A 26,626-nucleotide genomic window follows, 5' to 3' on the forward strand; every position below is an offset into this window, starting at 1 on the left:
TATTATCCTGGAGGAGGTTTGGTACATGTAAAAGTGCTCTTTGAGAGCCTACTTATATAAAATAAATGGGTTTTATGTGTTGAGCTTTTTATAAGTTCTTCGAGTTTTCCATATTTTAGTTCCATTTTCGCTCTCCTCACCCTTTTTGGGGTGAGGTTATTAGTATTAATGAAACGATTTATTAAAAACATTATCAATACCAATCGGAATCCAAATTATACGAAATTATGACAAAATCAAATATTTCAACATCACATGCTCATGATTTCACATAGAAACCATTATTTGTGATAACACGTAGGACTGTGGATCTTTTACCTGCCTTATATGGTAGTGATCGATGTGTGATGAAATGTTTTCATCGATCGGGCGTATTTTAGTGACCAGTTGCAGTTGCGTCTGTTTTGAATATTGCGTTAGTAATTTTTACCTAATCTAATGTAATACCTACATGCCTTTGGCGAGCTATGTTGCATGACATCCAGTAGCACAATATTACGTCGCTTAAATAAAATTACAACCTGTAAAGTTATTAAAAACTCACAACTCTTGCTTTGGTTATTTTAGTCTAATGTACATAAACTTTCAGCTTTTTATTTGTCTCTTTTTTCCTGTGTTATACCACAGAATAATAATAAGTACTAGTTATACTTACGAGTATTTCAAACTAGTTTTGTACCAACTGACGACAACAAGCTAAACTTTGCACTAGTGATGTTATGGATATGTAGTTTCGGTTATGGATACGGTTACGGATATAGGAATAATATTATTACCGGTTTCGGTTACGGTTACGGATTTTTTTTTCGGATATCCGAAAGTGCTTTAGAATGCAATTTGCAATATTGTGCAACACGGTTCATTCATGGCCGCACACTTTACATCGATAAAAAGTTAAAAAAAACAAAATTGATACTAGATAGCATTATAATGATAAATCAGGCTGTTATGCCTTTACATATAATGCTATACAAAAAACAATTTAAACTGCCTACATCCGAAACTATCCGAAACTTTTGAATCGCTTACTGTTACGGTTTCGGATTTCTTTTTTCGGATATCCGAAAGTTTCGGTTACGGTTACGGATATCCTTAACATCCCTGCTCTGCACCCTTTTGTCTTTTGTGTAGTTGTAATAAATGCTATTTTACAATAAAAATATATGTTTTCTAATAATATGCTGTCGACTGTTCATATCGTCTATTCCAAGTGTTTATCAATTCAAAACGCGTAGAGTCTATTATTATTATAACACTTCTGTGGTCAATGTGCAAACACGTAATTCACGCTCATTCATAAATGAACGGTGATTACAATGTTGCTGTTCATTCTCATTAATGGCTTTGCATTTGATATTAATAGTTCAGGATGTAAAGGGGCAGTGTGAATACTTAAACTGTGACTATTCGTGGTTTAAGTTAAACCATAGAGCAATAAATGTAATAATGTTTAATTTCTTCCCGAAATATTCACGATCTTTTAATTTTTTTTAATTACATAGTATCTGAAAATATACCCGAAATTCTGAAAAGCGGCTACCACCATCATCGTCAGATCTTAAGTCTCCCTACAGCAGCACTTCTATTCTCTCTTATTTTTCACGAAACCACTAGTAGAGTGAAAAATTAAGGCTTTGTCCTACACTCCCATAGCTGATCATACTTTTTTATTGATTGAATAAACTGATCGAGAGCAGTGCTATTTATAGATAACTAGCTTTCCGCCCGCGGCTTCGCGCGCGTGGACTACATTATCTACATATTTTACGGAACCCTATTTTTTTCCAAAATAAAATTTAGCCTATGTTACTCGTGGATAATGTAGCTTTCGAATGGTGAAAGAATTTTTAAAAACGGTCCAGTTTTTGAGCCTATTCATTACAACCAAACAAACAAACAAAGTTTTCCTCTTTATAATATTAGTGTAGAAAAATAGGATTAATTTTGCGCAATGATACCAATGATGGGATTGAATTCTTTATATAAATTCCAAAATCATACTATAGCTACGAGTTTTATTATAATAAGCTAGAGCACGCGGCGCCCGCGCAGCTTCGTTCGCGGAACCCGCGGTGTCAAGTGGCGGAGTTAGTCGACTATAAGTATAGCATAGGTATGCATTCCGACGCGGCTATTATATCGTGCAATTATGCAAGTTTGACAGATGTATTGCTATTTGCTAAGCTGCGGGATTTGAACAAACTGTAGTATCTTGTAATGCCACCACCTAGCTCTAACCGTAACTATAACTGGTGCTCTTAGTATGGAGTTTGACAGATTTTTGACTTTTGTTTTAAGTAAAATGATGCAACCCAGCCTAAGAAAACATATCGTTTAGGCAGCTTATAAAAAGTATATCAAACTAGCTTTTGCCCGCGGCTTCACCCGCGTGAAATTTCGTTTGTCACAGATCGTCATAAATTATAGCCTATATGTTATTTTGGGTTATAAACAACAATGCTGTAAAGTTTCATCAAAATCCGTTTAGTAGTTTTTGCGTGAAAGAGTAACAAACATCCAGACATCCAAACTTTCGCATTTATAATATTAATCATCAGGTGATCCGTCTGCTCGTTTGCCTCCTATCACATAAAAAAAAAATTATATGATTGATTGGTGGTGTCAACTATACATCCCATCAAAAACAATACTTGTCAAAAAAACCAAGTCTCGCAACTCAGTTGTTCTACGGTAAAAAGTTGTGAGATCCATGTAATACCAAGTCCAGGCCAGGAAATCTTTAACGTTTTACATAAATTATTGACTTGGCCATCGCACTAAATAATTTAATTTACACGTGTCTTCATGCGATGGCCAAGTCTAATATATTTATGTAAAACGTTAAAGATTTCCTGGCCTGGACTTGGTATTACATGGATCTCACAACTTTTTACCGTAGAACAACTGAGTTGCGAGACTTGGTTTTTTTGACAAGTATTGTTTTTGATGGGATCTCATTTCTTTTTGTATTTTGTAGACAGCAGTTATGTATCTAGAAAACTGGACCGAAATTGAAAAATTTTACTCGACTTGGCGGTTGCACTACCGTGCCCCCAAATCTCATTTCTTTTTGTAATTTGTGAATACGCCTGAAAAGGTAGAATTTGGAGCGTTTCTATTATTAAGCCATGTATCTGCTATTGTTTACCTAAATTCACATTCACAATAAAGTTCATTTCATTTCATTCATAGACAGCAGTTATGTATCTAGAAAACTGGACCGAAATTGAAAAATTTTACTCGACTTGGCGGTTGCACTACCGTGCCCCCAAATATTTTAGTTTTTCCTTGATTCATACACCAAACACTACTTATATTCCAAATTTGAAGCTTCTAGGTCTGCTAGAAGTGCCTTAGAATTTTGATGATCGGTGAGTCAGTCAGTGAGTCAGTGAGTGACAAAATTAAGTAACTTTGACCCGTTATAATTCTTAAACTCCGGGTTCAAATTGAATGAAATTTTAAATATACCGTGTCTTTACAATGCCTGCATAGCTAATGAAAATTCAGCCTTCTAGTTTTATCCACAACGAAGTTACAGGCGGTCGAAAATGGCCTGAATTGCTTCGATAAAAGGATGGTACGGTCGTGCCGCTTTTCTGCTCGACTTGGTGGGGGCACTGCCGTGCCCCCAGATGCTTGTATTACGAGTAGGTTCCCCAGCGTTTCTCGGTTCTCGACTCGGCCATCGTGGCACCTTCATAGACTGTCAATACTGTCATATAGTAGCTTCAAGGCATAAAGTGTAATAGATTTTAGTTAAAGTTAGTAGAGTGGTTGAATAAGTAGCGACGTCATGGTTTCTTATGGTTTCTTATTGCTATACAAAATCTCATAAAAAGTATATCAAAATGATCGGTGGTGTCAACTACAAAATGCTCAATTACAACATACAATGACATCACACACAAACGCTCAGCTGTATCGAATATATAGATTTCTCGTTCACAATAGGTAGAGTCGTTTGGCATGTGCTCAGTGTCCTTGGTTCGATTCCTGGTAGGAGCTGATTAATGACGTCTGTTGTCTGTTGCCGTCTGGACTTGAATATTCTGTTTCCTTTATGTGGAAATGTAGGATGATCTTTAATTCATAACGTTGCTCTACCAATGATTTTTATGAGGGTTTTTTAATACCTTTTTTCGCGAAGAATACGTAGGTAAACCTTAAACTAATGTGTCATTTCGGGTTAGTAGTAGTTTCGCACGATTTTCCTTCGCACGAACGTGCGAAACGTCCCCTTTCAAAAATATTTTTTTTTAGTAGGCGTTTCGCCCGGATGTTATTAAAAGTATTAAAATCGCATGCGAATCGACTCTTTTTTGAACTATTAGTATGCGATTACTAGTTCTCAAAGGGGTCGATTCGCACCCGTTTTTAATACTTTTGATAAATCCGGGCGAAAAGCCTACTAAAAAAATTTTTTTTTTAAAGTGGACTTTTCGCACATTCGTGCGAAGGAAAATCGTGCGAAACTACTACTAACGTAACGCTTAACTTAGTGAATGCCAGAGGTATGAGAGCGGCACGGGAGTCGATTTTTGTAACGTCAAACGTCAGGGAGACTTCAGATCACCTTCAGATTTATGTGCTCTGTGACGTCAGTGACAATGTCACTCCTCTCTTGACGCTCCTATACCTCAGACACTGAGTAAGCCTTATAGGCCTGACTTATAAATCAAAATCAAAATTTTCTTTATTTGTTTAGACTATTAATTAGTCCTTAGTTCTTAGTTCTTGCAAATCGTCAAATGCTCTTAAGGAGCCTATACATGTCTCATTCTTTTTTTGCCCTACCAGCGCTTCGAGACAAACATTTGGCAAGTGCTGAGAAGAAGCGCCGCAACAAACTCAGTCACCACTGTCTGCCGGTTTAAAAATATAAACTGTAGGAAGTTACAATACATTCAGAAGGTACTTATAGGTACGCTACACTTATACCATTACATTTTGTTATGTGCCCAAACACAGCAGTTTTAAAAAATGCGTCTTAAATACGCAAACTTTTTGTTAATAAAACAGCTTAGCTACAAACGTACGGTACACACTAAAGATGACTTCATTTTATAGTTTCGTGAATCTTTAATTAGGAATTTCCGGTAGTAAAAATTAACTGTTGACACTCGTTGATTACTGAAACATGTGCTAAGTATGCCGTTTTGAAAATTAGTGCAATTTATTAATGAAATTGAAACAAATGCCAGTGTTTGCTTTTGAACCATGGCTCAATCTGTATGTCGCAATCAAACTGGGAATAAATTATTTACACATACCCCCTTATTAATAAAAAGTTACACCTAGAATGAACCTAGGATTAAAATGACATGTCCATACTAAATGACAACTTAAGCCAGAGTTCACCTAGTGTGTAACTCTTATCCTACCCCGTGTACTCGTACATCGGGGTTACTCGTACTCGTGTAACCCCGATGAGAAATACTCTGTCGGCCTTATTAATAAGGCCGACAGAGTATTTCTCATCGGGGAATCGCACCCAGAACTTCTTAGTTTAGTCTCATTAGCCAAAAAGCATTGTAATAGAGCTGGGCTTTTCCCATATTGGGTCTGGATTGTTCTATGGTAGGTATTGTATTTATTATGTGACATTAAGCAAAAAAATAAAAAAAATGTGAAAATATTTCCATGGGATTATTAAGGTGAGTATAGACTAAAGCATAACTGTGTAATGTAACGTTCAATGAATGGTACAATACAGATAAATGTACGATGTTTGGTTCGTGACAATGACTCTAGAAAATTTCATTGAGCGGTTCGTTGTTCCATTACAATGAAATGCTCTACTCGCCTCGTACTCGCCTTTAAATATCTACAGGATTTGCCCTTTCTGCTTTTCAAAGTAATTTTTTTTCTGTCGGTTTTTTACAACCTATTGAATTTGTTAGCGGTGCCACTTAAACACTTCTATTCCAACAATAGTCTACAGCAGATTGAATCTATAGATAGTGACTCATCTTATTGCAGCTGAAGGCTAACTGGTGTGCGTATGCGCAACTTAATAATAGTTTTTACGTGTTAATAATTTTTTACTCGCGGGCGTAATTAATGAAGTCAATCTAATACCTATAAATCAATTTTTGCATAGATCCTAATGATAAGAGATGGGTTATTAACTATTAGCACAGAATAACTAATAGTACGAGCTATTAGTGCTACTATTGCAAGCCAATGAAAAGATGATATTACTATTTCATAAAAAGGCAGTGTTGCTTAAATTATTATCATAAAACTTTACCTCATCTTTTTTGTAGTTGGTTAAATAAGGAATCTAAATTGACTTAGATAGGTCTAGCAATAATGGTCTGTCAAATGGCAGCAATATTTTTATGTAAATCATAAATCAACACATTCACAAGAGTATAAACATGACTCATTGTCAAAACAAAGCCCGCGTGTTAACTGACAGCTCGACATGTCAAAGATAGACAGATAACAAATGAAGTTCGCAAGTCGCGACAGACTAAAAAAGTCGCGTGCCGAGTTACGCCGAGACAATGTTAAGAATACTTGTATGAGTGTGTGGTTAATGGAATGTTATTAATAAATTAACACAAAAAGTGTCAATTAATGAGTTCCAGAGAAGTATTTATTCTTAATGTTTACAGGATGTCTCGAACAGTGTGAGTCACTATGAACAAGCCATGGAGATTAGACCTATGCTTATTCTTACAGAATTATTTTATTTGCAATAAGTTTAGGTATATCAGTAAAGATTGTAGACAAAAAAAAATAAAACCGACTTCAACTTCATATTGCGTATAAAAAAGTTCATCCCCAATTTTCCACCCTTGGGGGTGAAATATTTTCTTCAAATTCACATGAAACCACCCTTTTGATAATACCTATTCAACAAAAAAATAATCGTTCAAATTGATTAATAATCGGCGGAGATATTGCGTATAAAAAAGTTCATCCCCAATTTTCCACCCTTGGGGGTTGTTTTTTCTATTATTAAATTTAAATGGGACCACCCTTGACCACCTATACGCCGAAAAAAGATTTGTTCAAATCGGTTCATAATTGGCGGAGTTATCGCGTAACAAACATAGAAAAAAAAAAACATACGGGTCGAATTGAGAACCTCCTCCTTTTTTGAAGTCGGTTGAAAATAATTGTCAAGGTGGCTTTTGATTACAGTTTTAACTTATCATTTTAGCCGTAAGACGTCAAGGTGGACCGACGACCTTACAAAGGTAGCAGGAAAACGCTGGATGCAGGCCGCTACTAATTGGTCATCATGGAAATCATTGGGGGAGGCTTATGTTCATTAGATTTACGGCTACCTAAATGTTACCCTTACCAATACTGGAACACGCTGATTTCGGTAACACAGTTTGTTTTATCAATAGCAAATATTTTATTTTACATACAATTGTATTTAATTAACCACTCAAGCTTACAGATGTTATCTATCTTTTAACGGGACTATTCCTACCTCTCGTTCCCACTGTTGCACTCCTGTGTAGGAAGGTCAAGTTTGTCACGGGGAAAAGTTAAACTGCCATTGGACCCGCAACGGAATTAATTTTAAAAATAAAGGAGTTCGAGTTTTCTCTATTTATCGAATCATCAAATAATAAAAGTAAATAATAAATAAGGTAAAGAAACCATTGCTCCAACACCCACAATCAAAGCTTACGAACCATAATCTCTGCCCCTGACCCACTGTGAATGACTGTCAGATTGTCATCAGTGATAGTGGTCTAAGCTGGTCGTCTGGTCGCACTGGATCGTGGTAAAGTTCAAGTGCAACTGATTGTGATGCAAGAAGTAAGAGACCAGTAGTTGGTCATGGATAGGTAATTATTTTTTACCCAAAAAGGGTGGTCCGTGGTCTGCGTCTCACCTGAAAGAAGGTGATTAGGCAAGCTGTTTCTTATGGTCTATTTCACATTGATCACCCAAAGTGTACACCAAGCGACCCTTTTTTGTCTTTTGATCACCCATGGATAAGAAGTCCACTTTGATCAGTTAGGTAGTCTTATCCATTGGTGATCAAATGACAACAAAGTGTCGCTTGGTGTCCACTTTGATCACCTGGGTGATCAAATCCAGGTGATAAAAGTGAAATACTTAAGACCTTTTTTATCCGCAATGAGGAAGCTCTTGGCTTGTTGTATCTCACCTTGTGAGTGTAAGTGATGATCAGGCGAAGGCGAAAGGGCGCTTCATCTGGAATCCTCAACCACAGAAGAACTGTCCATCTTACCTTTACTGCCGGAACATACAATGTTGTTAACATTCTCTACCTGGAATCCTCAACAGCGGTATTTATTCCTTATTGGTTAAAATATTCTGGTTAGTTGGCTTTTAAACAACATGACCAATGTGTTACAAGTTAGTAAAATAGCTTTATATTTTGTAGTTTAACAGGAAATTTTTAAAATATTATGAAGTTTTTCAGTATTTAGTCTTGATTGTAGACAGTGTTTTAATATTTACATTTTATTCGACATTTCCAATGTCACATAATCCTGTTTGATCAGCTGTGTTGAGTTTTATTCTGATCAGAAGTCTTAACATATTGTGCTGCTTCGTCCCGACCGCTTGGGGTTTTCCAGTTTTTATCTAGTGATTATTATTTTAATAAACATTATTCAAATAATATTGTTTAAGGCAAATTCTAGTATAATGCGTCATGTAACTTCTCTACATATTGTTCAAGTTAGACCTCATAACTGACTGGGAGGTAACTTAGGATTTTATGCTTCGTTTTTTTCTTTGAAATTCAAGTACAGTGGGCCACGTTTCCACGACTCATTTCCGTTTTTTCTTTCGCTCTCATCAAAGGTGGTTTGCGATAGAACGAGACGACATTACCGGAAATGGGTGGCTGAAACTGTAGCCGATAGTATGTTGATAGTATGTTCTTATAATTAATTATTCATATTTTTCATGAATGTGGTATTTGTAATGAAATGTTTACTTGTAGGTATGTGATCTTAATGATCCAAGATACAAAAAGTGTAATGTAATAACTGCAATTTTATTGCTCTTATTATAAAGACGACATTCGCATCACACTCATCTCGTTTTAGCGCCGCCGCAGAAACAAAACAAGTGCGTCAGGTGCGCGCCGGTATGCGCCCGCGCATGCTTCCGTCTTTTTTTCTCCTTCCCCGCGAGCGGGACGGAAATAGCTCACTCATTCACGTGACACTTGCGGATGGTAGGGCTGCTTAACAGCTTACCTAAGTGGTTTTAAGTTCAGACTTTCTGTTCTGCAAATAAAATTATTTGATTTGATTTGATTTTGTAATTATTAAACCAGCAGCGTAATTAAGAATATTGTGGTTTGAAACGCTTAAAGAAAAACAATGCCACCGCTGTCTGCTTGCATTTAAAGTACAAGGATCTCTGAATAAAAAAAAAGTATTTTCCTGACTGCATGATCTATTCGCTTTTACGTAACAGCTTATTCGCTGGGTGCGAAGTACTAGGTGGGGGTAACATAATCTATCGCAGCGCTCATGGTGGTCAAAAGTAGAAATAATGTAAGCTCTGTCATCAGATTCAGATGTATCTGTCAATGGCAAAGCGATTCTACTTAATACATTTTAATATCATTCATTAATCGCATGAAAAGGGTCCTACTGGGAACTTAAATAAAAGAGTGGACTGTATTTCGATAGGGCTGGTTTAATAGCCGTTTACAATTTGGAAATAACTAGACTATACAACGTGGTAGTACAAAAATGAGTCACAGTAGTTGTTGTGCACAGATGTTTGCCTTATGATGAGAGCGTGAATTATTGAACTCTGCCCTTGTTTTGTTCTTAATTCTTCTACATCTCGGACTTGTCCAGCCAATACCAACAACTTTCCTTTAAATACGGTTTGTGGTTGGAATTTGATATTGTAACACTCACAAACCCGGTCTTCAAAACAATACTCATTTCGATCTGAAAACGATAATTAATTTATTACTAGCGATACAGGAACATTTAAATATATTTACTGTTATATAATGAAACCGTTAAAGTAGCTTTTTCTTTTCGTTTTACTGTAAAACTACAACTATAAATGAAGTAAACAAACCCTGACACAATCAAAATTAAACACACTTTTTGGACTTACCTCATTTGATTTGAATGACCAAAATGATTTCAAAACCTTTTTTCCACCCAAATCGTGGTATCACAACAATTTATTAGTCGAAAATATTTGTTATTTTTTCATTTCGATATTTTTTCACAAATAGACGACCTAAATGTCAATGTGACAGAGCCCACAAAGTTGTGGACGCTAGTTGGCGCTGTAATCGTGCACAGAGCCAATAACGTAAGCTCTACCATTACACAGTTTTTCATTATTTCTTTCTTCAGGTGCCACCTATTGAAGCAATAATGGTCTATTTATTTATTTATTTATTTATTTATTTATTTATTTATTTATTTATTTATTTATTTATTTATTAGGTACACCAACAAAGTCACATACATAATACAGTTCATACATTTTAACATGGTTTAACACATGATACGTATATGACCTCAATTACAGGTATACACAGCATTTCTTTTTGCAATGTTAGGGTAATTATACACTAGTAAAAATAAAAACAAAAATCAATTGAATAGAGTCTAGAGTTTAAGTCTATAATAAACATTTAGTCTGACATCAGCTGTCAGCCCTACCACCGGACCTTTTTGTCATTCCGGCGCGTGGACAAATAACCCGGGGTGAACTATGCGATCGGGAATTCGTAGAGGATGCGCTCTTGTATCGTAGGTGTGTTGATACTTACTTGGGGTGATTGTGTTCATAATAATCAAAAACTTTTGGACAGTTTTGTTGTTATTCGATTTTTTTTTAATTAAATAGGCATCTTTAAACAACTCACTTTCTAACAACTTGCATACGTAATTAAGAATCTTAATTAGGTAACCCAATGCTTTTCTGGCAGAAGACCATGGAACAAAGTTTATATTGTGCCTACTTATAGTCATAAGCTTACAGAAAGATGATCTGTTTGAGATTTGAAGAAACCTCTGTTTTCAATCAGTTTAGAATTCGCTGCTGAGCATTTCTGACAAGACAGCAAATGCATTTTAACGTATTGGCATTGATAAACTCTTTATTTTATACTTAACTAGCGGCCGATCGGCACTTCTTACGCGTGGATCCCGTTTTACCCCCTTAGGGGTTGAATTTTGCAAAATCCCTTCTTAGGAGCACCTACGTTCTAAAACATGGAGTATTTAGTTTCTGAGAGTTCGTGATGAGTGAGTGAGTCAGTCAGTGACCGTTCGCTTTTATATGTAGATATAGATTTACTTTATATTTGAACTTTTTATTAGAGCATACATATTTTGTAATTTTATTGTAGCCTACATAGAAACCGTATCACCAACAACAACCGTAAAGCTACATGATATGAAAATGATCGACTGCTGATGCTCATTGGGCATCCACACCCCACTTCGTAATGGCTATAAAAACGGATTGCAATAGCAAGTCCGTTATACTTATCCAATTGTGGGTAGGACACATAAATCTCAATGCGCACGGCCCTTTCTCGGATAAGTGGGATGCCCCCAAATGAACTAGCTTTGTTGGATGCACTAGTTTCGGTTCGATTCCCAGTCTCCCAGATCAGATGGTTGCGGTGCGAGGCAGATTTAGCTTCAATATGTCTATAAAAATATACACTAATATTATAAAGACGAAAAATATTGTTTATTTGTATTGAAGAGGCTCCGAAAAATTCTTTAGTCATTAAAATCATACATTATTTTTCATTAACATAGGCGGAACGAAGATTGTCGTGTCAGCTAGTATTAGTTACTTAATTTGTCTGCAATTGGTTATCGAAAGGTGGGAAGTTACTGACTACAGAGGCAATGCTGCCATGCAGGCTTTTACGCACCATTCTTGGAAACAACGCTATATTTACTTATCTCGCTATTATTTTACGTAATAATAATAACATAAACAATGGTGGTTTTCAACTGGCTATTTCGATTAATTGACAATTCCTAATGATTATTAGAATTTCAGCGCGATACGTTTCTGTGCTTCATAATACTATCACTAATCTAGTAAAGTATCTACCACACCCTTATAAGTAATGCATCCAGTGTTTGTTTAAGTAAGGCTGAGTACACACAGTCATCTATGTGTCGTCTGACACATTGGAATGAAGCGTCGAAATGTTGAATAGACGGAATGTTTGCTATGGAGATACACCCTAGGAATTAGAATCGTTAACAGGAATGTTGATGAGAGGTTAAGATATGTGATGGGGTGGTCACAAAGGAATGTGTTTAGAAAGAGGGTCTCAGTTATCGGCAGTTTTAATGTAGCCAGTCGGGGTTTTGTTTAAAACTACAGTAGTTAAAACAATATAGAGACATTTACTGTATTGGAAAAGTTAAGATAGTTGACTAGATCCAGTACTTACTCATACTTTACCAGTCAACGGTCTAGCTCAGTGTTCCGCAAAGAGTGTACCACGGCACACTGGTGTACCGTGATCATTAGATGGTGTGCCTCGGAAAAATAAGGTTAACTTAAATACTTATTTTTAGTAAGTAAGGGTAAGACCACAGAATAATAATAAGTACTAGTAAGACTAACAAAGGTAATAAAAAAACTTAAGAAGTGACATTTCATTTGTGGTGAAGGTACCTCTAATAAATTTCGTTTTCCTAGATGTACCTAGAACACAAAAAGTTTGCGGAACACTGGTCTCGCTCACTCTCAAACTGATCGCATTACTGTTCAATGACTTAATGACATGACACATAATTTTTGTTATTAAATGCCTGAAAGCTTTTCTTTTCTTGGTTTCACTCTGGTTCATCTGAAATTGGTTCCATAATTACAACAGCTCAGAAGAGGCACGTCACTACAAGACTTTTACAATAATTTCAAGAATTAGGTCTGTAAATTGACTTGAACATTCTGTAAATAAATTCATCTTTAAAATAATTAACTGGATGACTAATGAGCACTAAAGTGCTCGTGCGAATGACAAGCAATAAATTGAAAGCTTCATGGCTGCAGATGTTATAATTAATTTTAACGCATAAAATTATAATATTTCTATGCGTCATGCGAGGGAACAAAGGAATTCTAGTAATTTAGGTAGTATTCCATATTGTACAGGCCACAGCACAGTCTACATTTTTGTTTTAAAACAACATCTACCATAACTACTTAAGATGTTTCGTTCGTTCGTTTCAGCCAAAAGACGCCCACTGCTGGACAAAGGCCTCCCCCAAGGATTTCCACAAAGACCGGTCCTGCGCCACTCGTCATAAGATGTTTAGGTACCTTGATGTTAATTGTAGCCCACTGCTGGGCGTAAGCTTGCCCAAGAAGTACTATAGCCGCCGCCAGCTATCTTCTTCAGGTCATCTACAATTTCATTAACATCTCGAACACAAATTTATGGATTAAGATTAGCGCCCGTTTTCTATACTCAATCTTAAATATCCTAATCCGCATTCAACTGTCAAATTTTAGACTATATGTAGTCTAATGTTTGTATTATTATTATAAAGAGCTGTGGTTTTCTGAATAAAGAAAAATAAAATAAAATAAAATTTTCGATTCGTTTACACTTTAATATTGAATAGATAGTCTTATAAACAATATGAAAATGTAAAAACATCAAAAACCGACGATATTTTAACTAAAAACTTATTGAATTTTGTCAGTTGGCGGACGGATTTGGATTAGGGTTGAATATAGACCAGCAATAAACAAATAATAGTTACTCGTAGAGTTCTAGTGAACTACTTAAAAAGGTTTTGGGTCCGGTTCCAAGGTTCCAACCAAATTGTCCGAAACGCAATGTAATCTAGTGATCCAGAGAGAGCAAGTTAAGTTTCAAGTCCGACTGAACTAGTTCAGCTGTTACGGCTCTTAAAGTTTGACACCGCGAGAATTAGATTTCATTTAAAATTGTAAGATGAAAGCATACAGTTGAATGCAATATCTGGATCAAACTAATCCTAGATTTGTTCGCTAAAATTGACCTGGATAAAGTGTTGGGTGAATGATCGCCAAGTGTCCGCATCCTGTGAGTAATACCCGGGTTATGTTTGTGGGTTTTGGGTTCGTGTCCCGGTTAGTGCGTTTTTGTTGGATTTTAGATGTAGAGCGGCATTTGAGAACTTTTTAACCGACTTCAAAAAAGGAGGAGGATGTTCGAAATTTTTTGATTAACGATTACAGCAAAACATTTACATGTAAAATGTTGCCAAGAGAACATGTGGATCACACTGTCAAAGTTTTCAGATCACATGTAGAGCCAAGCTTGTAACTTTACACGCTCTAACTCTACAAGCCCTTACTTCACAAATTCTGCGCTCCACAAATTAAATATTATCTCTACATCATCATCATCATCATCATCATCATCATCATCATCATTTCAGCCATAGGACGTCCACTGCTGAACATAGGCCTCCCCCAATGCTTTCCATGTTACCCGGTTGGTAGCGGCCTCTCTCTACACTACATTAAAATAAATTCAATGAACAAACTGATCGACTTTACATTTATAATATTAGTGGTAGTAATGTAGATGCTTACTAATAAAGGAGTGTCGATTTTACGATCGCCTGTTAATAAAAGTTTTCATTCGCGTAAGTGGAGGCTGGGACATTAACTTTAAGTGTTGTCGCCAATTTAGTTCAGACTGCTGTTTTGCTTTTTAATATGTTTAGGGACTACTGTAACCTTCGAATTTGCAATAAAATAGACCATTTTAATTCTTTATACATAACTTTTATGTGACTTAATGTATGTTTTGTACTTGTATTGAATGGGTAAATTGCACCAGCAGTTTTTCGCAATTTTACCCGAAGTGAGCAAATTAATGACGGTCTATGAAGCGAGCTTATAAGCTTTGTATTGTTCCACAAATATTTTTGATTTGTGTTTAATTTTTTAATGGTAAAGAACAAAAATAATTATTTTTATCTTTTAAAAGATGGCCGTTCTTACTAATACTAATGAATGGCACTAATACTAATGAGCTTCAGATCTAAACTTATTTTGATAAATAAATCAAAAATACAATTAAACGCGATAACGATCAAAATTGATTTGATTAATGTATGTTTCGTAGGACCTAAATACTATTAATTTATTATGTATCATAGATCTAGGCGCATGCACCTTGAAATGACAAACGTAACGTAAATAATTATCTTAGTTTAATTCTAAATAATAGTTATCAGCAATTAATGATGAATTGTTTTATTGATATCGTTGAGAGCAACCTGTAATCACGCGATGGTATCATGATAATAATTACAATAATGCATTATAATAATCTGATTTGTAAATATTTAATCGTTTACACCAGTTGATGCAGCAAGGCAAACTCGACTAATATCGTAGAAATGGAGAGCTTTTCGCCTGCATCTGCATGATGGAAAAAGATGAACAGGCCGAAGGTGGAAGAGATTCACCCGGAAGCCTCAACCACGGAGTTTTCTTAACTGGTTAATCTTAAACTACTGAAGCACAACAATGCTGTAACATTGTCGTTTTGGTTACAGAAAAAAACATCATCTAAAATATATAAAAGGAGAAACTGACTGACTTAGTGACAGATCAACGCACAGCCTAAACGGCTAAACGTAGGCACTTGAAAACACACTTGGAAGAGACGTAGCTTAGGTACCGTAGAGGTGCACTAAGAAAGGAATTCCCGAAATTCCCACGGAAACGGGAATTAGCGGGAAAATCCTTTTGTATAAAAAATCTAAACCGCTTAAGTTAGACGCTTGAAATTTGGCATGCAGTAAACTTAAAGCTTAAAGCTTAGTTACAACAGGATATTGCAAAATTCCCACGGGAACGGGAGTGAGCGGGAAAAAACATTTGTATGAAAAAATCTAAACCACGTAAGATAGACGCTTGAAATTTGGCATGCAGGTACCATAGTAAACTTAAATCTTAGTTACAACAGGATATTGCAAAATTCCCACGGGAACGGGAGTTAGCGGGAAAAAACATTTGTATGAAAAAATCTAAACCGCGTAAGGTAGACGAAGGGGGTAAAACGGGATCCACGCGTACGAAGTTTATAAATGTACGAGTATGAGTACATCTACCTTCCGAAATGCGGATATAGGTATATTTCTTATCGGGCAATCTTTATTGTGTTAAATAAATTACTAGTTAGTATGTCGTAATAAATAAATAGGCTGTAAAACAACGCATGCGTAATACGACAACAATAAAAGTGAGTTAATTGACCGTAAACAAATTCGCATAAACGTCGTTGTTGCCAAAATGAAATAACTACTGGAATTAAGGCCAATTTGAACACTCGATAGCGGCGCGGGCGCAGTGAATGCGTTTAATTTGTTCAACATCCATCACGGGCAAAGAATAGTCGAAGTACAGACAAGGCAGTCCTTTGAGAATAACAAAATAAATTTAGTTTTCTAACCGGCCGCAGCATTAATGTCTAAAACTACTGAAATAATGCTGTCAGTCATAGATATCTTGATGTTTAGTTTTTTAGTACCAAAATAAGATAAGAACATTTGCCGAATAATTCATAAACTATAGTATTTGCTAAAGAAATGGATAGTAAATAGTCTATAATAGAGTGAGTGACAGCAATGCTTTTTCTGCACTAATTTAATATTAATGCAACAAAAAGCTCTATTGACTTTAAAATGCAGGAGCTAACCTTGAAAAATAATAACAAATGAAGCTTATAAGCTCTCATTTCTATATGAAAATTGTAGTTAGTAGGCAAAATAAAGAAAGTGTCTATAAGTATTAGTGACTAACTTTCCGCCCGCGGTTTCGCCCGCGTGGAATTTTTCGTACCCATTTTTACATAACCCATGACACTCAGCAATAATGTGGCTCTCTATCGGTGAAAGAATTTTTAAAATCGGCTCAGTATATCCCGAGATTACCCCTTACAATTTAACAAATATACAAACACACAAACTTTACCTCTTTATAATATTAGTATAGATAAAAAGAATACGAGTAATTTTAAAAGCGTAGGCACAATATCATTATAATCAAAAGCTTTGACGTCTCTGCGTGATCCACATCACAGACTATAATGTATAATCTAATTTGGGAGTGTATGTATGAGTAACGCGGATTGTAAGTATGACGAATTGTATCGGGACTTCTAATCCAATAGTTTAAGTGGCCATCCAGCTGGGTTTGTATGGATATGGCATAGGATTTTAACGTCTAGATACCGACTAAAAAAGTCATAAAACTCATTTATTTTTGCAAATAGGCTTTTAAAAAGCACTTTTACACGTCCCAGTATTAACCCTACGACTGCTTCGGGACAATAAATGGGCCAGCGCTGAGAAGAAGCAGCGCAAGAAACTCAGTCACTATTGTCAGGTTTGTTTGGTGTTCCGGCAGTTAGAGGTAAAATTTTTCTCTGTAGTTGAGGATTTCCGGGTGAAGCTTGCTTCCTTCGGCCTGTTCATCACTTTCCATCAGGTGAGCTTCCAAGAGCTTCGTTGTTGTAGATAAAAAAGAAAATTTTATCTAACGATGATCACTGCCTTAGTTTTTCTCATACATTCTGCCAGTTGATAAATGTGAAACTCTATCATTTTCGACGAAGCGTTTGTATGAAGACTGAAGCATCTAGTTCTAGGTGTTAATAATAAATCTAAGAGATGTGGTATATGTATATTCTTTACTCCTTTTCAAGATCATAAATCTGACTCGGATGTCTTAAGGCTTCTTACTTGTCTACGATATAATCTACGACATGTATATCGCAACTAGCTTTCCGCCCGCGACTTCGTACGCGTGGATCCCGTTTTACCCCCTTTTCCCGAAGTTTCTTTGCTATAAACCTCACGGAGCCCGAGACCTTTCCAACGAATGCAAAACCGTGGAAATCGGTTCGTGCGTTCTGGAGTTATAGCGTCAGGGAGGAAAACCCGACTTATTTTTATATAGTAGATTATCCGTTTATTTCTCGACACGACAAGGAAAAACTTCCGATTATTCCGACAATTTTGCCACGCCACGCCTATCACTGACTGATTGTTGACTCGTACAGCTCACGAGACATTTCCTCTTATTATACGAGTAATGTCCTGATGCCATAACTACATTCTTATGGAATCAATAGCACCTTTATAAAGCTAGTTAACGGGCTCACAGTTTGCCTACTGAGGGTACAAACTTTTTTTATTCATAACGAGGAAGTTCTTGGTCTGCATCTCACCTGATGGAAAATTCAAATCAAATCAAATTCTTCTGCTTATCTTTTTTTATCTTCTTTACTGTTCTTACCAATCGAAAGAGTTCATAATAATAAGTTCCTAATCACTGACAGTTTTTACCCCGAAACTACTAAATCTTCCTGGATGGGTTTCATAAATTTTGCTATCAAGCTGTAGATTTGTATGGTGGTACAGATGAAAATAGTCCTACGTTTCTATTTTTACGAATACCTGCAACCGTTTTAAACCGTTTCAGTTTTTTATTCGTATGAATGAATAAACCAACCTTATAACCGCAAGATGAGTCTTATTCATAACAATAGTAAAATTAAACAATAATGTAAATTATTGTGTTTCTTTAACGAGATTTATTTATTATGTAAACCAATTAACATTTAATATTATTCATAAAGTGACACCGCTATATTCGCATTTATATACTCGGTAATTACTTTGTATTTATGTGTCTATTATGGAGTAAAGCCTATCTACATTTATATGCAATATTCTGATTTAATAATGTAATTTTTATACCTAAGCATAGGTTATCTGGCTTATTAATAACTTTGTGTTTATTTTAATAACATAAGATGCTATAAAATCTGTAAGTTATGTAAAAGTAATAACATTAACATATGGTCATATGTTAGTAGCATTAATCCATGCTATGTGTCACAATATTTACGCAAAACCAGCCAAAAGAATGTGGGTAAATATGTTAATCTTTCACATAATACTATGTTTAATAAACACTAGACATTATGTTTTTATTATAGGTAAGTTTTTGTGTTGATTATTATCGAAATAACTTCTATGCTAATTTACAATCAAACGTGTTAAGCAATATTTTATAACATTAGCAGTTTGTAGGATACCTACTATACTATTTAAAATATGTAAATAATAAATATGTGTAAAATCAGACTATAAGTACATTTTTGTTCTTAAAATTACTTGTGTTTTGCGTGATGTGTTAAGACTATTTTTGTTTCAAAGTCAAATATTTTATTCAGTACTTAGGCCCTTACCAGGGCTACAATTATAATTGTTAATATTTGTGTTCTATGGTGAGAAATAAAGAATTATTATTATTATTATTATAGCCTGATACGCGTCCCAAATACAGCTTGCCCTACCACCACTTCGCGTCAGAACAATTACATTGGGCTGGTACTGAGAAGAAGTGACGGAAGAAACTCAGTCACCTTTATCAGCCTCTTTTTCAATGTGATACGGATTTCAAAATGGCATAATTATGTATAACTAGCTTTCCGCCCGCGGCTTCACCCGTCACAGAAAAACGTAGAAAATCGTGGAATTTTGTCTATCACAGTAAAACTTTATCGCGCGTGTCTCTGTTTCAAAAACTGGGATAAAAACTATCTTATGTCCTTTTTCGGGACTCAAACTATGTCCCTGCCAAATTTCATCAAAATCGGTTCAGTGGTTTAGGCGTGAAAGAGAGGCAGACAGACAGACAGACAGAGTTACTTTCGCATTTATAATATTAGTAGGTATAGATTATTTATATTTTGCGTGATGTACTATCGTCCTTTTCGTAGCTCCCGCCCGTTGTGCATAGATCATTGAACCCGCATGATTGGGATGCGCACGAGTTGACTCCACGTAACACAAATACGCATTTGGGTCACTATCGGCCCGTTCCGATGAGTGGCTCGCTCAAGTGTTTTCGATGTTAGCCAAATAAATATAAACCACTTCATTTATAGGTTTTATTATTAGCAAATCAAAGACAATTAAATTAGAAATTAACATTTTTCAGGTTGTACAATTTTTAGTCTATGGTGGCATTTTGTTTACTAAAAGCACTTTAAATGCCAAATTCAGTGGCTAATCCTACAATGACATTAAAAAATGTTGCTTCAATTATTATCTTAATCCCAAATCTTATTACGATAAGGTATTTCACGCAACAATAAGTCTATTGAACTACCACATTTCAATAACAGTAAATAGATAATATAATCATAGTAGCTAGCCAATCGTGTAAGAATCGATTGATGAAGTGTAAATCGATTCTAAAAACAAGAACAAGTCTTTTTGATGAACTATTAATAGCTCTCCCAATTGATTAGTTTACACTACCTATTCTCTTATCAATTACATATTTCAAAACGCAACTTATTTACAAACGCTTTATACAAACACTGAAAGTTAAATTTTCAGTTCGCTGTAAAATTATATTTTTAGCAGCTTTAAAATCAGTTGAGTTCGCGAACTAAGGGTATCATTATGTTCCCTTTACCATAAAATCTAAACAGGAGAATCGCGTATTGACTCTTTTATTTATTAATTGACTAGTGATGACAACTATTACTCATTGACAACACAAATCGATAAATACGTCGATTCAAACAAAAAGAGTACGTGACGCGGTCAATGTACGCCACGGTCGTAGATAAGGAACGACCTTCTGAAATTCCTTCATGATAAGATAATGATAATCACTTTCTTTGACCAATCAATCGGTAGAGCTTCTTATGACGCTTGTAAAGGTGCATACCCTTTTATTCATTGTAGATTTCAGTTATCAATTCATAATTTCAGGAACATTTGTTAAAATTATTAGTCGAATCGGTTCAGCTGTTTTAGATAACTTAATTTTAGCGATTAATTTTAATTTTACTTACACTTAAAGCTATACATAGCTTACCCTAGCACCACTTCGGGACAACATATTGGCTGGTGTTGAGAAGTAGCGGAAGTCCAAAAATATAGCTTTTATAATATTGTGTGTATGTCTATTTCACTGTCACAAGACAGCACAGCGAAATAGAGTGCTTCGTAGTTTGAAAAGGTACAATCTTGCGTCAAAGAATTATTTAGCTTGTCTTGTTTTGTCGACTCTACATCTAAGTGGATTTGGCTAACTAACTGAACTGAAGTCGAAGTAGTGCAGTGTTGAAGTAAAGTCATGTCATTATTCAATGACGGAGTAACGCAAAGTCGAATTATTTGTCGGAGCTTGGGCTGATTTTTCAATCGTCGGATAACTTTTAACTGAAGAATAAGTTTGGCATATGGACAGTTCTAGTATGAGATTATGTGAAAATTACAAGGTTTTTCTTCAGTTGAAAGATATCTGACGATTGAAAAATCAGCCCTTAGTCAGTTAGCCGTATTTTAGCACTAATGTAGAGCACTTTATCAACACTTTGTTAACGTACGAGTATTATTTTATCAATACTATAAATAGATTGGTCATGAAACTGAGTAACTTTGTTTACAATTGTTATTGAAAATAACTTTATGATTCAGTAGTTTTATCGACGTCGCATCTAGCGTTATTAATAATGTTCTGTGACTAACGAAGTGAGGTAATAACGTTTTCTATTATGCAAAACGTAGCTTAAGAGTAGACCTTCCTAATGGATATTACTATTCCCATCTCTCGTTCCCACCGCTGCAACTCCGGTGTAGCCAGGATCTATATCTTTGCCGCCAATAAAAACCCAACCAGTGAAGGCCAAGTTTGTCCCGGAGGGAAATTAAACTGTCATTGGACCCGCAGCAAAATAATCAGAAGAACATAGGAGTATGGACAGCAGAGTGTTATCTAATGAGGGTTATCGTCTCAGCGGTCGCTAATTGGTGCCACTGTAGACTGAGTATAGTGACTGAGTTTCTTGCGCTGCTTCTTCTCAGCACTGGCCCATTTATTGTCCTGAAGCAGTGGTAGGGTTACTTGCAAAAATAAATTAGTTCTATGAGTTTTTTATTAGTTTTAGAGTTGTCTTTCATTATGTAACTTGAGTATTTGACATGGTTATGCTTTCATTTTGTAGTACACAATTGATATTAGCTGGAAGTGTATGTACCTAAACTTAAATAATAAGTTTAAATAGATATGTCAAATATCTTCAACAACAAGATAGCAAGCAATAAATATCCACAACTGATAACTAATTCCAAAGAATGCAAAAATAATAAATAAATAACGAATTATCCTCAAAGGGGATTAGTGACGTCACTTCATTCAGTATTTAGCGCGATAGTGACGTGATAGTAAATAGCGATTATCGATAGTAGTATCAAAATATCAAAGTGCAGTAATTGGTACAATAATTGTGTTATTTGGTGAAATATTGTGAAAATAAAGTGTGGTTTTCATTGAGAAAATTGTTTTAAATTAGAATATCGGATGTGTGAGGTAACAAAACATTTTAATTAAACCTAACGCCAGTATTCACAAACGATGCTTGCTTACGTGAAGAAGCAAATCGAACGCACAGCGTTGAATAGAGCTCTGTGATTGGTTCCTGTGTCATACTGTGCGTCCACGCGCACTGTTTAACCTCATAATGTTTGTGAATACGGGCGTAAAATTTCGTATACGTTCCTTCGACATTATCAAGGATCATGAGATTCAGTTGTATACAATCGTGACTTTACTTATCTATTTATAATATCACCTACATACGGAAGAACAAAACAAATACATAATACAACTAGTCCACCATTATCTTTCCTCGCAACTGTACCTTTTATTCAAAACAGTGCCTGTTATTCCACGTCCAGCGAAGTCAGGAAGCTCACATCGTGACATCCGTGACTAGCTCGCTGAATGCCTAGGAGAGCCTTACATAACCACCAGTCAAGCTTGACCTGCCCCCGTCGTGTGTTCACTTCACGAGTCATTTAAAACAAGGGCTCTTCATATAATTGCTATTTATATTATGACATGAGCTCTACTATGAGGGAATTTCTAAAAGAGTTATATGACAGAAAGGGTCAAAATATGCTGGACGTTGCGACAGATGTTTGAAAATGCACATGTTTTATGTAATAATGGTAATGATGAGTCTTGGTAATTGTTGGTCACACCTGCAAGGGCTATGGCGAAACATTATCACAATGATGTTTGTTATTGTTAATTGTTTAAACAAAAAAACTGTAATTGCTTTTCAGTCTCGTGTAAGCACCAAGTTTCATTGTTTTTTTTTTTGTTAGTGACTTTTAAAAATTATTAACTTTTTTATTTAAGATTACAAAAAGTGACTTGCAAACTCGAAATTGAGCTCAATACAATTTAGCTTTTAACCGACTTCAAAAAAGGAGGAAGTTATATGTTCGGCTGTATGTATGTTTTTTTTCTATGTATGTTCACCGAATACTCCATCAATTGTGGACCGATTTTTCCTATTTTATATTAAAATTGTCTATAATTTTGTTATTTTGAAGCAAAACAAACTAGAATTATGGTCTACTGAATACCAATACTTCCAATCAAAATATTTACGCAACGCAAAATATGCAATAAATATTAAAATTTTATGTTAAACATTATAGTTAATTCGCGAACATGTTTTTGAATTGTCAGACATTTTTATTATTGTTTTATGGCTTAATTGATTTATTGCTTGTTCCAGATGCTGTTACACAGATTGGGTATGTCGTTTTAAGTTCAAACAATTAATTAAGCTGATTTCATTATTTATTATTAAACGTTGACAAACTTAAACGAAAATGTCATAAAAGTTTTATGTACTAGTAGTGAAATATTTAATTTATTATCTTAACTACGGTTTAACAAGGTCGATTATCATCTGTTCTTACGAAGGGTTTTAATTGCCACAAAATTCTTAGGCTGGGTTGCGCCACCTAACTTTGAACGTAACTATAACGATAACCGGTGTTTTTTGTATGGAGTTTGACAGATATTTGACGTTTGTCAAAGTTAAAGTAAGATGGTGCAACTAAGCCTTAAAGCTAAGGTGCAATGTGGTAAGCTATACGTGACGTCATCGTACCGCATCGTGTGATCACAGCCTTAGATAAACTCCAATAAACTACTCGACCGGATCACCGTTAAAATAAACAATAATCCAACAAATGCCAAATCCATTTTTATAGCAAACATTCCCAGGCTAGCACCCGTTCGACAAATAAAGTGGTCGTTGCTATAAATTTGTCTGTCCGTCGCATTCGTAGTGTGTGGGCGATCGCATAGTGTTGTACTCATAGCTTGATCGTTAAGTTATCGATAAAATATATTTAAAAACACATCGGTTGCTGTAGACAATATTGTAACAAATTCTAAAGAAATCATGTATTAAATCAAATGAGATGATTTGTTTTCAGTGTGAAGTATTTTTCTATTTAATAATAGAGATTGAAAAATAATATTATATTGCATTTAAATATACAGCCTCATAATAAGGAACTACAATTCAATTCAGAATCTACATTCAAATTCAGTTTAAAAGTATAATATGATTGAAATTCAATATGGAAATTACACATCTCAGGCTTGAATCACATGTGTTATTTAAAAAAAAAAAGTATTTTTGAGTGACATTTCAAAATGTAAGTAGGCTTTTGTTGAACATTTTATCGATAAAATAAGTGACTCCGACCAACTCTACCCACTCAATATTTTTACTCAATGACAAACATTCCGTTCTCAACGATCCTTGATGTCGGATTTTGCTTACCGAGTTGAGCAACCGAACTCAAGATACACTTACTTGAGATTGAAAGGGAAAACATAGTGTTACATATCATTGGGTAATGATATTGAGGTTTATGCAGATTAGTGTTTATTTTACGAAAATGGTGGTCAATTTGATTATACAATGTTTTGGAAACGGTTTCTCTGTGTAATGTCTTGGAGATACAAAATTACAGTATCTACATTTTTATTGTTTTGTTACAGTTTTCTTTAGCTGAGGCGTCAGACATTACAAAGATAATGTAAAATCTATTTAGAACTAGCAAACCGCCCCGGCTTCGCACGGGTGCTAAGTATGCATATAAACCTTCCTCTTGCACCACTCTATACAGGGTGTTAGGTAAATGGGTATATGACCGACACTAGCCCATGTTAACATGGTCATATAAATGGTATGGTGAAGTCAGAAAATTGATATCTTCATTTTAATTATTTTATTTTTCATACAAATCGGATTTTATAAAATTAATTTTGTATGAAAATTTAAAAAAATAAAATTATGATATCAAATTACTGACTTCACCATACCATTTATATGCCCATGTTAACATGGGATAGTGTCGGCTCATATACCCATTTACCTAACACCCTGTATATTTAAAAAAACCGCATCAAAATCCGTTGCGTAGTTTTAAAGATCTAAGCATACATAGGGACAGACAGCGGAAAGCGGCTTTGTTTTATACTATACCTACCTATAGTGATTAAACATGATCTTACATCTTTTATTGCGCAGGTTTTGATATGTTTTCAGCATCAAGCAAGATTTGATCAAAATGTATTAATTGAGACTTTTATTTGTAGTATGTACCAGATGCTTCAGATTTATACATTTTGATGCACAAATAACATTTATCGGCAATTTACAGTCGATAGCATATCAGGATGCCACAGTACTTAGCTTGCATAGTCGTCAAGGACGTCTGAAAGTGCTTACAATTATGAAAACTTAAGCACGTAAAAAGTAGCTGTAGTTTTGTTTCTTCGTCCTCTGTTTCGTAACCATCGCATATTTCGTTCAAAGTAAACATAGCGCCTCCAAACACTCGTTTTCGCAACCACTCGAGCACTCTTGCGCTTGGCCGTAACTTATTCATTATAGTCGGTGGAATATGAAGTCTAATGTGACTTGCTACTTGTTATTGTTTGGACGAAGGTTTAACATGAAAAAGACTTTTAGTAAGTCATGTAACCAGTGGGCTACAATAAAATACCTGAGTCAATGTTGATTTGCTGTTTTTCCGTGGGCAGCTTTATTAGGCTGAATAATTTTGATTATTTTTGTAGGTATAAAGACAGCTTGCGATCTTTTGTGCGGTGTACAATAATATTTCCTGACAATTACCTAATGTTAGGTAATATAAATACTGTAGACAGGTCTTGAATAATAAATAACTGGATTACGAGCGCTACATTAAAGTGTAAAACTGACTTTTTCAAATTCTAACCCGACATCCTCGTACTTAAATATTTTGTTTTAGAAAAACTCTACGTCACTAATAGTCCAGTAGAATTAGCTTTTAAATCGGAAATAATTACTACAAAAGATTTTATTGTTTTAATGGCTTCATTGGTTGCCCATTAAGACTCTCCTAGGTTTTCGACTTCGACGGAGTTGTGCTTAAGTGGTGGGGGCCCCCGAAAGAGGCATTTTTTCGGTTTTCCGGTTATACCGCGTAAAGGACTTACCCTATCAAAAAGTGGTCTTCATGACGGTTGAAGGGCACTTAATCCTGCATTGAATAAGACCAAATTCATATGTTTTGGACAAACCGTTCTCGCGCTAATGTTCGGCAAAGTAGAAAATATACGTATAATTAATGACCCTCTCCACGTCCAATGGTTTGTTACCCACAGGCTTCCAAGTCTTGAAAAGGGCCACCTCAACCAGTGTAACCCTATCAAGGCTTACGAGCTTGATGCGCCTATCCTTGTTCGTCCC

The 26,626-nt window shown here is 35.3% G+C and overlaps 2 protein-coding genes across 2 annotated transcripts in view; one reads left to right on the forward strand and one right to left on the reverse strand.

Annotated features, from left to right (window-relative positions):
• Positions 1–26,626, reverse strand: part of LOC135081912 (uncharacterized) — a 100,441-nt gene that overhangs the window by 34,327 nt on the left and 39,488 nt on the right. The window lies entirely within an intron of this gene.
• The window catches only part of LOC135081913 (FH2 domain-containing protein 1), a 154,952-nt gene that overhangs the window by 33,258 nt on the left and 95,068 nt on the right, over positions 1–26,626 (forward strand). Inside the window, exon 3 of the mRNA XM_063976695.1 lies at positions 23,603–23,621. The gene's annotated coding sequence lies outside the window, so the exon portion shown is untranslated. The remainder of the gene's footprint in view (positions 1–23,602; positions 23,622–26,626) is intronic.

This window comes from Ostrinia nubilalis, chromosome 20 (assembly GCF_963855985.1).
Source record: "Ostrinia nubilalis chromosome 20, ilOstNubi1.1, whole genome shotgun sequence".
Lineage (NCBI taxonomy): Eukaryota > Metazoa > Arthropoda > Insecta > Lepidoptera > Crambidae > Ostrinia > Ostrinia nubilalis.